The sequence below is a fragment of the Oxyura jamaicensis genome, chromosome 9 (assembly GCF_011077185.1).
Source record: "Oxyura jamaicensis isolate SHBP4307 breed ruddy duck chromosome 9, BPBGC_Ojam_1.0, whole genome shotgun sequence".
Classification (NCBI taxonomy): domain Eukaryota; kingdom Metazoa; phylum Chordata; class Aves; order Anseriformes; family Anatidae; genus Oxyura; species Oxyura jamaicensis.
Genome location: NC_048901.1, coordinates 10,396,861 through 10,405,520, shown reverse-complemented (window position 1 = coordinate 10,405,520; position 8,660 = coordinate 10,396,861). Strand labels below are relative to the sequence as shown.

The 8,660-nt window shown below is 47.8% G+C and overlaps 1 long non-coding RNA gene across 2 annotated transcripts; it reads right to left on the bottom strand.

Moving 5' to 3' along the window:
* Nucleotides 1–4,258: 4,258 nt before the first annotated feature.
* On the bottom strand, nt 4,259–8,517 carry LOC118171660. Of its 2 annotated transcripts, XR_004753309.1 has the most exons (3): nt 8,474–8,517; nt 7,420–7,857; nt 4,259–4,422 (listed from the first exon to the last, which is right to left on the bottom strand). It is a non-coding gene; the product is annotated as an uncharacterized LOC118171660 (long non-coding RNA). The 2 variants fall into 2 exon arrangements; XR_004753308.1 differs by lacking the exon at nt 4,259–4,422 and having other exon boundaries at nt 4,711–7,857.
* Between the last annotated feature and the right edge of the window lie 143 nt (nt 8,518–8,660).

Sequence of the window (8,660 nt, the reverse complement as noted above, 5' to 3'; positions counted from 1 at the left end):
GCAGCCTCCACTGCTATGTGGAAGAACATGCCAGGAGCAAGGGCAGGGCTGCTTGGTTTTGTCCACCAAAGGACGTGGGCTGCAGGGCTGGCTTCACATGCAGTCACAGAGCTGCAAGCTCCGGCCAAAGTGTTTTGCATTTTAATGCTCATGCAGGTCTAGGACACCCCGGTCCCGGTTCTCTTTTGGCACCGCTGGTGTGAGGCTGCAGAGATGCTGTTTACCACGAGAGGACACCATCCTACCTCCGACTTCCTCAGCGCACAGCACTCAGTAAAAATATCCATAATAATATTACAGGGACCGACTGGAACACACACGTCGGAGAGGAGAGCAAGAAAGAAACAATATGTTTATCATCCTGCTATAGCCAGCGAGAACGCTGCCCTGCCATTTATTTCTGCAGCAAGTACCCCTTTAAATATACAAATCACAGGGATATTAGGCTGTAATAGGCAGACCAGGGATTAGTTTGAATATACTTCATTTGGTGATTTGTGTGTGCGTGCGGGTGCGCGTGTGTGTTGGTTGACTTTAAAATGGAATAAACCACATTTAGCAGCTAGGTAGCTATGGAAACATAACCAAAATTGTTCTACCACCTTTCTGCCGCACTGCTTTCCGCAGCCCTGCAAATACTGTCAAGGGAGGACTGAATATTGTTTCTTATAAATAATAGAATGTAAAGAGCTACAGAAAGAATCACTAAATTAGGATTGCGAAGTGGGGATGGTTCAGGAAAAAAAAAAAAAAAAAAAAAAAAAAAAAAAAAAAAAAAAAAAAAAGCCCAGTAGATGTAATATTAGTTTCTGATGACTTAGCAAAGATAAGGGACTTATTTTTATTCTTTTGTATTTTTGCAGTTTACAGAAAGACGCAGGCTGGGGAAATACACGTATTTTGGTGCATGTACTTGTGGGGAGGTAAGTATGTATGTATATGTATGTAAATATATGTGCACAAACACACTCCCAGCTGCGTATACACAAACAGAAATACACCAACAGCATTTCGGTGATTGAAAAGCAAAGGACCTTGCCTGCCGCTTGTCTCTGCTCGGGGAGCTCTTGCTCCATGGCTGCACCTGCAGCCCGCAGCCCGGCCCTGCCCCAGCCCTGCTCCCCGCTGTCTGCACCCACCGAGGGGCTCCCGAGGTGCTGCCCATCTCGCTGAAGTGTTTGGAACGGCAGTGGCCAGGACAAGGACAGGGGACAAGGCAGGACTTGCTGACACAGAAGGCAATGGCGACATGGGTTTGGTCAGGTGTGTCACCTCTTGCTGATGGTTCTCCATTGACCTGTGTTTTGGGTGCTGGCCCAGTTCAGCAGTCCAAAATGTCAAAGAGAGACGAGGCTGGGGTTACTGCACAGCACCAGCACCAACCAGCCCCACATCCACCTCCTCCCAGGCACCCAGGGCTTCCTTCCTCTCGTTTGCTCCTTCAGTCCTGTCCTCTTCAGACCAAGGACTCATGAGCTCTCAAGGTCCTGCTGTGAAGGACTCTGCAACCCCTTTCACATTGTCCCTCCGGCCTGGCCCCCAAGGCACAGCCCCCAGAACTGCAGGCAGCACTTGAGATGGGGGGGCACCACGGATGTACGCACCAGCATGAGGACAAGCTGCTTTATTCTCCATTTCTTTCCCCATAGCTCCTAGCTTTGCCCTTGCCTTTGTGGTTGCTGCTGACATTTCCAGAAACAGCCTGCAATGCCTCCACAATCTCCTTACAGAGAGGTAATAGCTCATTTAGACTGTGTCGCTGTGTAGGGACAGCCACTGTTGATTTTTCTCCATGTGCAGTTACCAACAATGAATTTCCTCTGCCATTTTATCACCTGCATGCTGCTATCCTTCTGCACTTCTTCGCAGTCAGCTTTTGTTGGCACTCTCCTGAATTAATGCTGCTGCTGCCTTACAAATCCCGCTTGCTGTCTGCTCCCCCGGCAGACTGTTTGTGGGCATGTTGGACAGCGCGAACCCTACCACTGATCCCCGGAGTGCCTCACGCATAACCCCTGCCCGCAGAGCCAAGGGATGGCCCCTCTCACATCTCGCTCCTATCCCACCTCTCCTTTTGAAAGCCCGTTTGGAGGACTCAGAAAAGCAGCTCAGCATCCCAAATGCTCTGAGCAAGTACTGCCAGGACTATGAGTAACCAGACCGCCAGGACTATGAGTAACCAGACCCGTCCTTTTCCTCCCAGTGAATGCGTACACTTGCTCTCTCTCCCTCTTGAAGCCTAGCAAAGGCACATCTTACCCACATCTTACCCTCCCATCCCACTTGGGGCCCGGTACTGCTACACCTAAGGTCTCTGGATGCAGCTCCCTAACGAGCCGCCTTGCTCCCCTCCCTCCTCACCCGTCGGAGGCTCCGCGTGGGCCGCGGGCCTGGGCCAGCAGAGGCTGCTGTGAGGAGAGCGTCCATCCTCCAGGCCCACGCAGCACGCTGCACAACTTGGCTCCCATCAGGGCCTCCTGGCAGAGATGCCTTCTGCCAGGGAGGAAAGAGAATGGGTGATGAAGCAGATACCTTTGGCAAGCTTTGTGGAGTTAGTGCTGCTAATTAGCAAGCGTAGAGGGCTTCAGAGGCAGCTGTGCTGCTGCAGCCCCCTGCCACTATCTAGACAGCCTTGTGGGCCATACCAAGCGGGGATGGGGCCCTGCCCTACTTCAAATTTCCTGCTTCAGACACTGGATTTGCCACGCATGGAGGAGGCGATGCCAGATGCTTCGTCCTGCCTGGCGGAGGAGCGCTGCCCAGGCCCTTCATGTCCTGCGCTCGGAGGTTAGGAGCAGGCCCCTCTCCGGCCCAATGTGTTGTTTCTTTAACAGGCAGAGGGATGGAAAAACAAAACCCTTTACTGTCTATTGTTAAACTTTACTGTCTAATGTTTTAATAAACAGTCAAGTTCTTCCTCCGACCATTAAATCAGCAGTAAAGCAGGATGGAGACTGGTTTATGGGAAGCTATCTGCATCACTAACATACAAATGTGAGGTCTTGGCAGCCGCCAGCAGCTACTCCCCGTCGCGTGGCTTCCTGCCCACTTCGAGGGCTGGAGCTGCTGCGGGTTTGGAAGGGGTACAGCTCCTCCTGCCTGCTGGGGGACAGGCAGAGCGGCCACTCGTGGGCCCTCCTCACCCAGTTCTACACTGAACTCCACATCAGCCAAAAGGTTAGTGCAGGTATGATGCTCTGTCCCCAGGAGGGGGACATCCTCCTTGAAACGGCCAGCTGGGGACATCCCAGTCCCAGAATGGTTTAAGACAGGCAAGTTGAGCAGTGCTTTTTACTCCCAAGTCTTTCACTACTGAAGGGAAACATTTAACTGGCACCTGTTGATTACATTCGGTGGTCAGAGGCAGACTTTGCTGCTAGCCCATGTCACCTCTTGTCACACGGTGACACAGAGGCCAGGAGCTTATCAGGAGTCTCAAAGGGGCTGGATGATTTACTGGATAGGAACCAGAACAGCTACAGCTACAGGCTCAAAAGTAAAAATCATTTAAAACGTAGGTATTGGGGTGAGAGGTAAGGGACATATTGCCACACAGCGGGGTGTGACCCAAAGGTCACCTGTGGCAGCAGATTCTGGCTCCGTGCTCTGCAGCACCAAAGCTGGGGCTCTGCTTAGTGCACTTGAGTGCCATACAGTCAGCGTCTAAAGAAACCTAAACCCTTTGTTATCTCTGGGATGATTCATGTTTGCTTGATAGCACTAACACCCTTTAATCTCTGTTTTTCCAAGAATCCCCAGCCTGCAGCTGTGGGCCGTGTGGATGGGAGCAGGCATGGTGGTCCATTACATTCGCTCTGGGTAGGACTGACTTCTAAATGCTTTCCAAAGCATATCTGCTACCCCTGCTCCAAAAGGAATAATGATCATCCTACCCATCCCCAAAGTAATTTTTAACAGATCACAGTTGTTGCATCAACTCTGATTACCAGAAGTGAGGTTTTATCTCCTTGGGGGTGGCTCTGTCAGCAATAGATACCAGGTTTCCTGCTTACCACCATTTGTGGGCTGTTCAAACCGTTTGTCCAGTCATAAAATTATTAGCACATTATCCCTGGGCAATGACTTGTAATTTTCTCTTTTTATTACTCAATAAACAGTTTGGAACCCAACCCCCCAGAGTGAGAATAGGAACTAACTTACTACTTACACATACGTAAATGATGTAGCAAAGAGACAAGGTATAGGAACACAGAAATGCTACAAAAAAAAAAAAAAAAAAAAGAGCTATTTTGTAAGTTTTTTATTGTAATGAATGAAAAATGTGGTGTAATGAGGGAAAAGAGACAAGCCTTGAGAAGTCCTACAGGAGCATAACAGTCCCAGCAGCACACACCCAGTTCTCCCTACAGCAGTCCCAAATACCAGCACACCCTGGTGAACATGCCTGGATGCTTGGAGAGCCTTGGGAAAGAAAAGTAGAGGGGTTAGTTGAGTCAGTACGGCCATACTCACTCATTCCAGCTACGTTATAGCTATTTATTTCCAGCTATAGCTAGAAGGGGCTTTGATGGAGGAAGGGGATTTTCTAAATGAAAAAGAAATGCAGTTTATGGAGAGTGAAAGCTAGTCCCAAATCCAAGTCTAATTGAATTAGAAATTGCCTGGATGCTTTCTTTCTATTCAAAAGCTTGTTAAACTTCCAAAAATATGTATATATATTCTTACATTTTCTAAACAAATCCATTCAGCTTTTTTTTTCAATGTGACATTTTCTATTTCAAAGTTGACCTATTTTGAGAAGTAAGAAAATTAGCTAAATTCCCCCATATCAAAACATTTCACTCTGAGCTGAATAAAATATTGGGAGGTTGTTGGTTTTTTTCCCTTTCTGCAAAGAAGTATACTCCTCACTGGGGGCTACCAGAATGGATTTTATTTATTCTTTTGAAGTCCGTTTCAAGCACGGAACAGGAAAAAACCCTCTACACAATTTGCACAGCAATGATTTCCAACCTACTTTTACATTCCACATTAAGATTATCTAATCTATCCCATGGATTTGGGATATAGGAATTTGAAGTGTAAGTAGGGATTGATAATTTGCGTAATGGGTTTTATCTATAACAAAGGTTTCTTGGGGGAAAATCTCTCAGAAAAGAAATGACCACAGCCTACACTGTTCTACTGGACAAAGGTTTCTCTCAATACTCATCACTGTAGCTTGTTGGTAGCTTTAGACGTAAAGGTGAGCAGAGAGTATTTCACTCCAGCCTGCTGGCCAATCTCTGGATAACTTCACTCCCAGTCAAGGGACAGCTTTTAGGAGTCATTCTTCAAATGTTTTGTACTCTTCCCCTGACAGCATTTGATTAAATAGATTTTTAATCGACACAATACCTTACACTACAGCTGCCATTGGTGTGAGAGAAAAAAAAATCTATCAACTGTCTCAAAAGTCAAAGCTATATATTAGAGCATCTGTGCAAGATTGCATGTTACATTTCATTGTTCTTGGAGAGGCTTATTAATAAGGATGGCTTGCTTTTCCAAACAGTGGCAATACTTTCGGTACACAAGACGTAGTCCTACTCTGAGTTGAAAGGCTGTCTCACTGGAAGGTCTGGGCAAGATGACATGGCAGGAGGGTTTTATTTCTGATGCAGTTCTTTCTTCTTTGTAGCTATCCAATGACACTCTCCTACTCTGGAACAGTGTTGGCCAGGAGAAAAAAAAAATCCATTAGGGTTACTATTTGAACGTCTCAGAGCCTTTGCTCCAGGCTGCCTAGAGGCGCAGTTGGCCAACTGTGCGTCATCACCAGGTTTCCTTGACAATGCCTAAAAGATATTATTTCAAAAGCTGGACTCTGAAGCACAGTTCTTGTCTGCACACCAGCCCCTGCAAACCAGGTCTCATTTGAAGTCAGTTGCCAGAGTATGTGCTGGAGTGAGATCTGTGTAGCTTTCTGATAGCATAGCGTGGAGCTCAACTTTCAAAAACTTTTCACAAAAGGTTGTGTTGGGACTGCTCAGTGCAATCAGTGCATGAGCTGTTAATGTGGAACTCATGATTGCTCGCAGCAATCACGGGGTCTGAAAACACAGCAGGATTCAAAGGAAGATCAGCCACTCACACAAGGTAACAAGGACATCTTAAAATGAGCATCTATTGAATTGGGATTCAGAGCTAATTTATCCCAAGGGAAGGTTATTTGTTAACTGCCTCTTGAAGAGTTTCTGATAGAGCTGAAGGAAGGGTGACAATTCCTCTTCACAGCCACCGCCAAGGATTATTCATTCTCCTCTGGAATGAAAACTAAAGCTTGATGGATGGGGACAGGGACTACAGACCACAGCACAGATGCTTCAGGTTCAAGTCCCTGTTGCCTGAGACAGAGGTTCTCCAGCCCCAGAAACCAGGGCTGACCCTCCCTGAAGTTGCTCTCACTGCCCAGCACTTGAGGCTCACTTGCTCTCCTTCTGCTCCATATTCAATTCTCTTCCTTCCTCAGAGTGCTCTGAATTCAAAAGCCCTCTTTAGAAACAGATGGGTGGTATTCAGTTGCCAAAACACAAGGACCTCATTCTGCTTTGGGCTGTCCGAGGATACTCCTCCCAGCTTGCTGCCACTCCAGATGGGCACCAGCATACCGAGGATGCTAAATCATATCTGCAGCTACTCTGCAGATGCTCAGTACCTGCCGCCAGTGCTAACCAGCCTGGGTAGGTGCCTGCAGTGCCAGCCCTGCCTCCCCTCCGGGGTGGTTGTGAAGAGGAGTTGTCACCCCTCCTTCAGCTTTATTGGGAACTCTTAAGAGGCAGTTAACAAATAACCTTCCCTTCAGATAAATTAGCCAAATAGCAGGCACTTGAGAGACAGAAGAACCTCTTAGGCAAAAATGTTTCTTCTGACTCCTACAATTCCTACTGACTCCACTGGCTGACAGTGACCAAGATCAAAGTTAACAGATAGGACTGAGAGTGTCAGTGTTCCTCATTAGGGTATGATCCTTACGAGAAAGGCTCGTTAGGATCTCTAGGTTATCCATCACCCTTACCCCTGCACCTGACGACCTATGACACCAAGCTACAGACACCAGCAGTGCTGCTGTGTCCCTCTACAACCACTCCCAAAAACCTTTGAAGCCACCAGACAAACTATCAGGCTTGGTGGCAGCAGAGAGTCCTGTCAAATGGATTTATTTTTATTTTTATTTTTACCAATTTCACATGTGTATCACACTGCTCATTCTAGACCACCAGTCCTGCCTCCTTGTTTCGATAAACAGTTGTATCGCTGGTCACTTGCTAGGCCCTTTGTTGGTCATCTCCTGAATCCAGAAACATCACAAATCTGTCAGTCTGCTTCTTTCCTCTACATTCCTTCCAATGTGTCCCAGTGCTTCTCTTAATATCTCAGTGAGACCATCTGCCCGAGACACACCTGGGCCCTGCTTACCTCTAGGCACTTGCATGGATGCAGTGTTTCCACATGGACGCTACTTCCCCACCTTGTAGAGGAGAGTTTCCTTTAAGCCCTTCGTAGACCTGAGGACGTGACAGAGTTAGTGAAGTGGAGTAAGTCCTGTAAAAGACCAACCGCGTGATGTCAGGATGGAGAGGTTCAATTGGAACAGCCAGTTCTGGGTGGCTGCAAAAAGTCAGAAACTGGTGACTGAGAAGCAGTGTTATTTCCTCCTTGGAAGCCAGGTGGGTCATGCTCCCCAGCAAAACTACCAGCCCCATCCAGACAGAGCTGGGCATCCATTTTAATCAGTCCCCAAATGTCCTACCGGAAGGAAACTGTTAAACACCCTAAAATCTCAGGTGAGGGGACCTGGCATCGCTGCAGGAGGCAGCTGGCTCTGGAGCTCTGCTCCAGAGGCAGCAGCTGACTCTGAAAGGGAGCAAAGACAGAAACGAGGCTTAGAACAGCAAAATAAATCAGTGACAGAGTTTCAAAAAGAGACAAATGAAGTTGAAATCTGTCCTTGTTTATTTTAATGTTTGGAATGTTTTCGAGGTGATTTATGCCCCCGCATCAATGTATTTCTCTCTCTTTGTCTCTCTCTTTCTTCCCTCCCCCGCCCCCCCCCTTTTTTTTAACAGAAAAAAAAAAATAAAAATTGGGGGAGTTAATTGGATTTCCAGGCTTCACAGCCAGACACTGTAATTGATCTCTGAAGAGATGGATTTGTTGGTTAGCTGGGCATGAATTTGATAACACGAGCAGGAAGGAATGAAAAATTCCCCCTGCCAAAAGAGCCAAAGAGGGGCAATGCTGGCAGAGCCCCCCGGCACTTGCCTTCACCAAGATATGGGATATTCCCTGCCTTCCCTTCCCCTCCCTGTTTTTGTTCTGCTTTGCAAGTCCATTATTTTCAAAGCATGGCTGCATCAACCAAGGCTCCCCGCATCTGCAGCTCCTGGCACCCGAGCATTCCCCAGCCAGCACTGCACCGCACCACAGCCCCCAAAAGTGAGTCCTTCACCCCCAAAGCTATGTCACCCACCTCCGCCCGCCCCAAAAGGCAGGTGCCATCCCCTTGAATTTCTTGTTGCAGCAGGCCAGTTTGCTCTGTGAAGAGAGGAGGCAGTGAGCTGGGGAAGAGGAGCAGGATACCCTCCACTGCCCATAGCTACATTTCCCATTTCACCCAACCGGTGTCCAAGCATCCCCACCAAGCCAGGCTTGTGCTA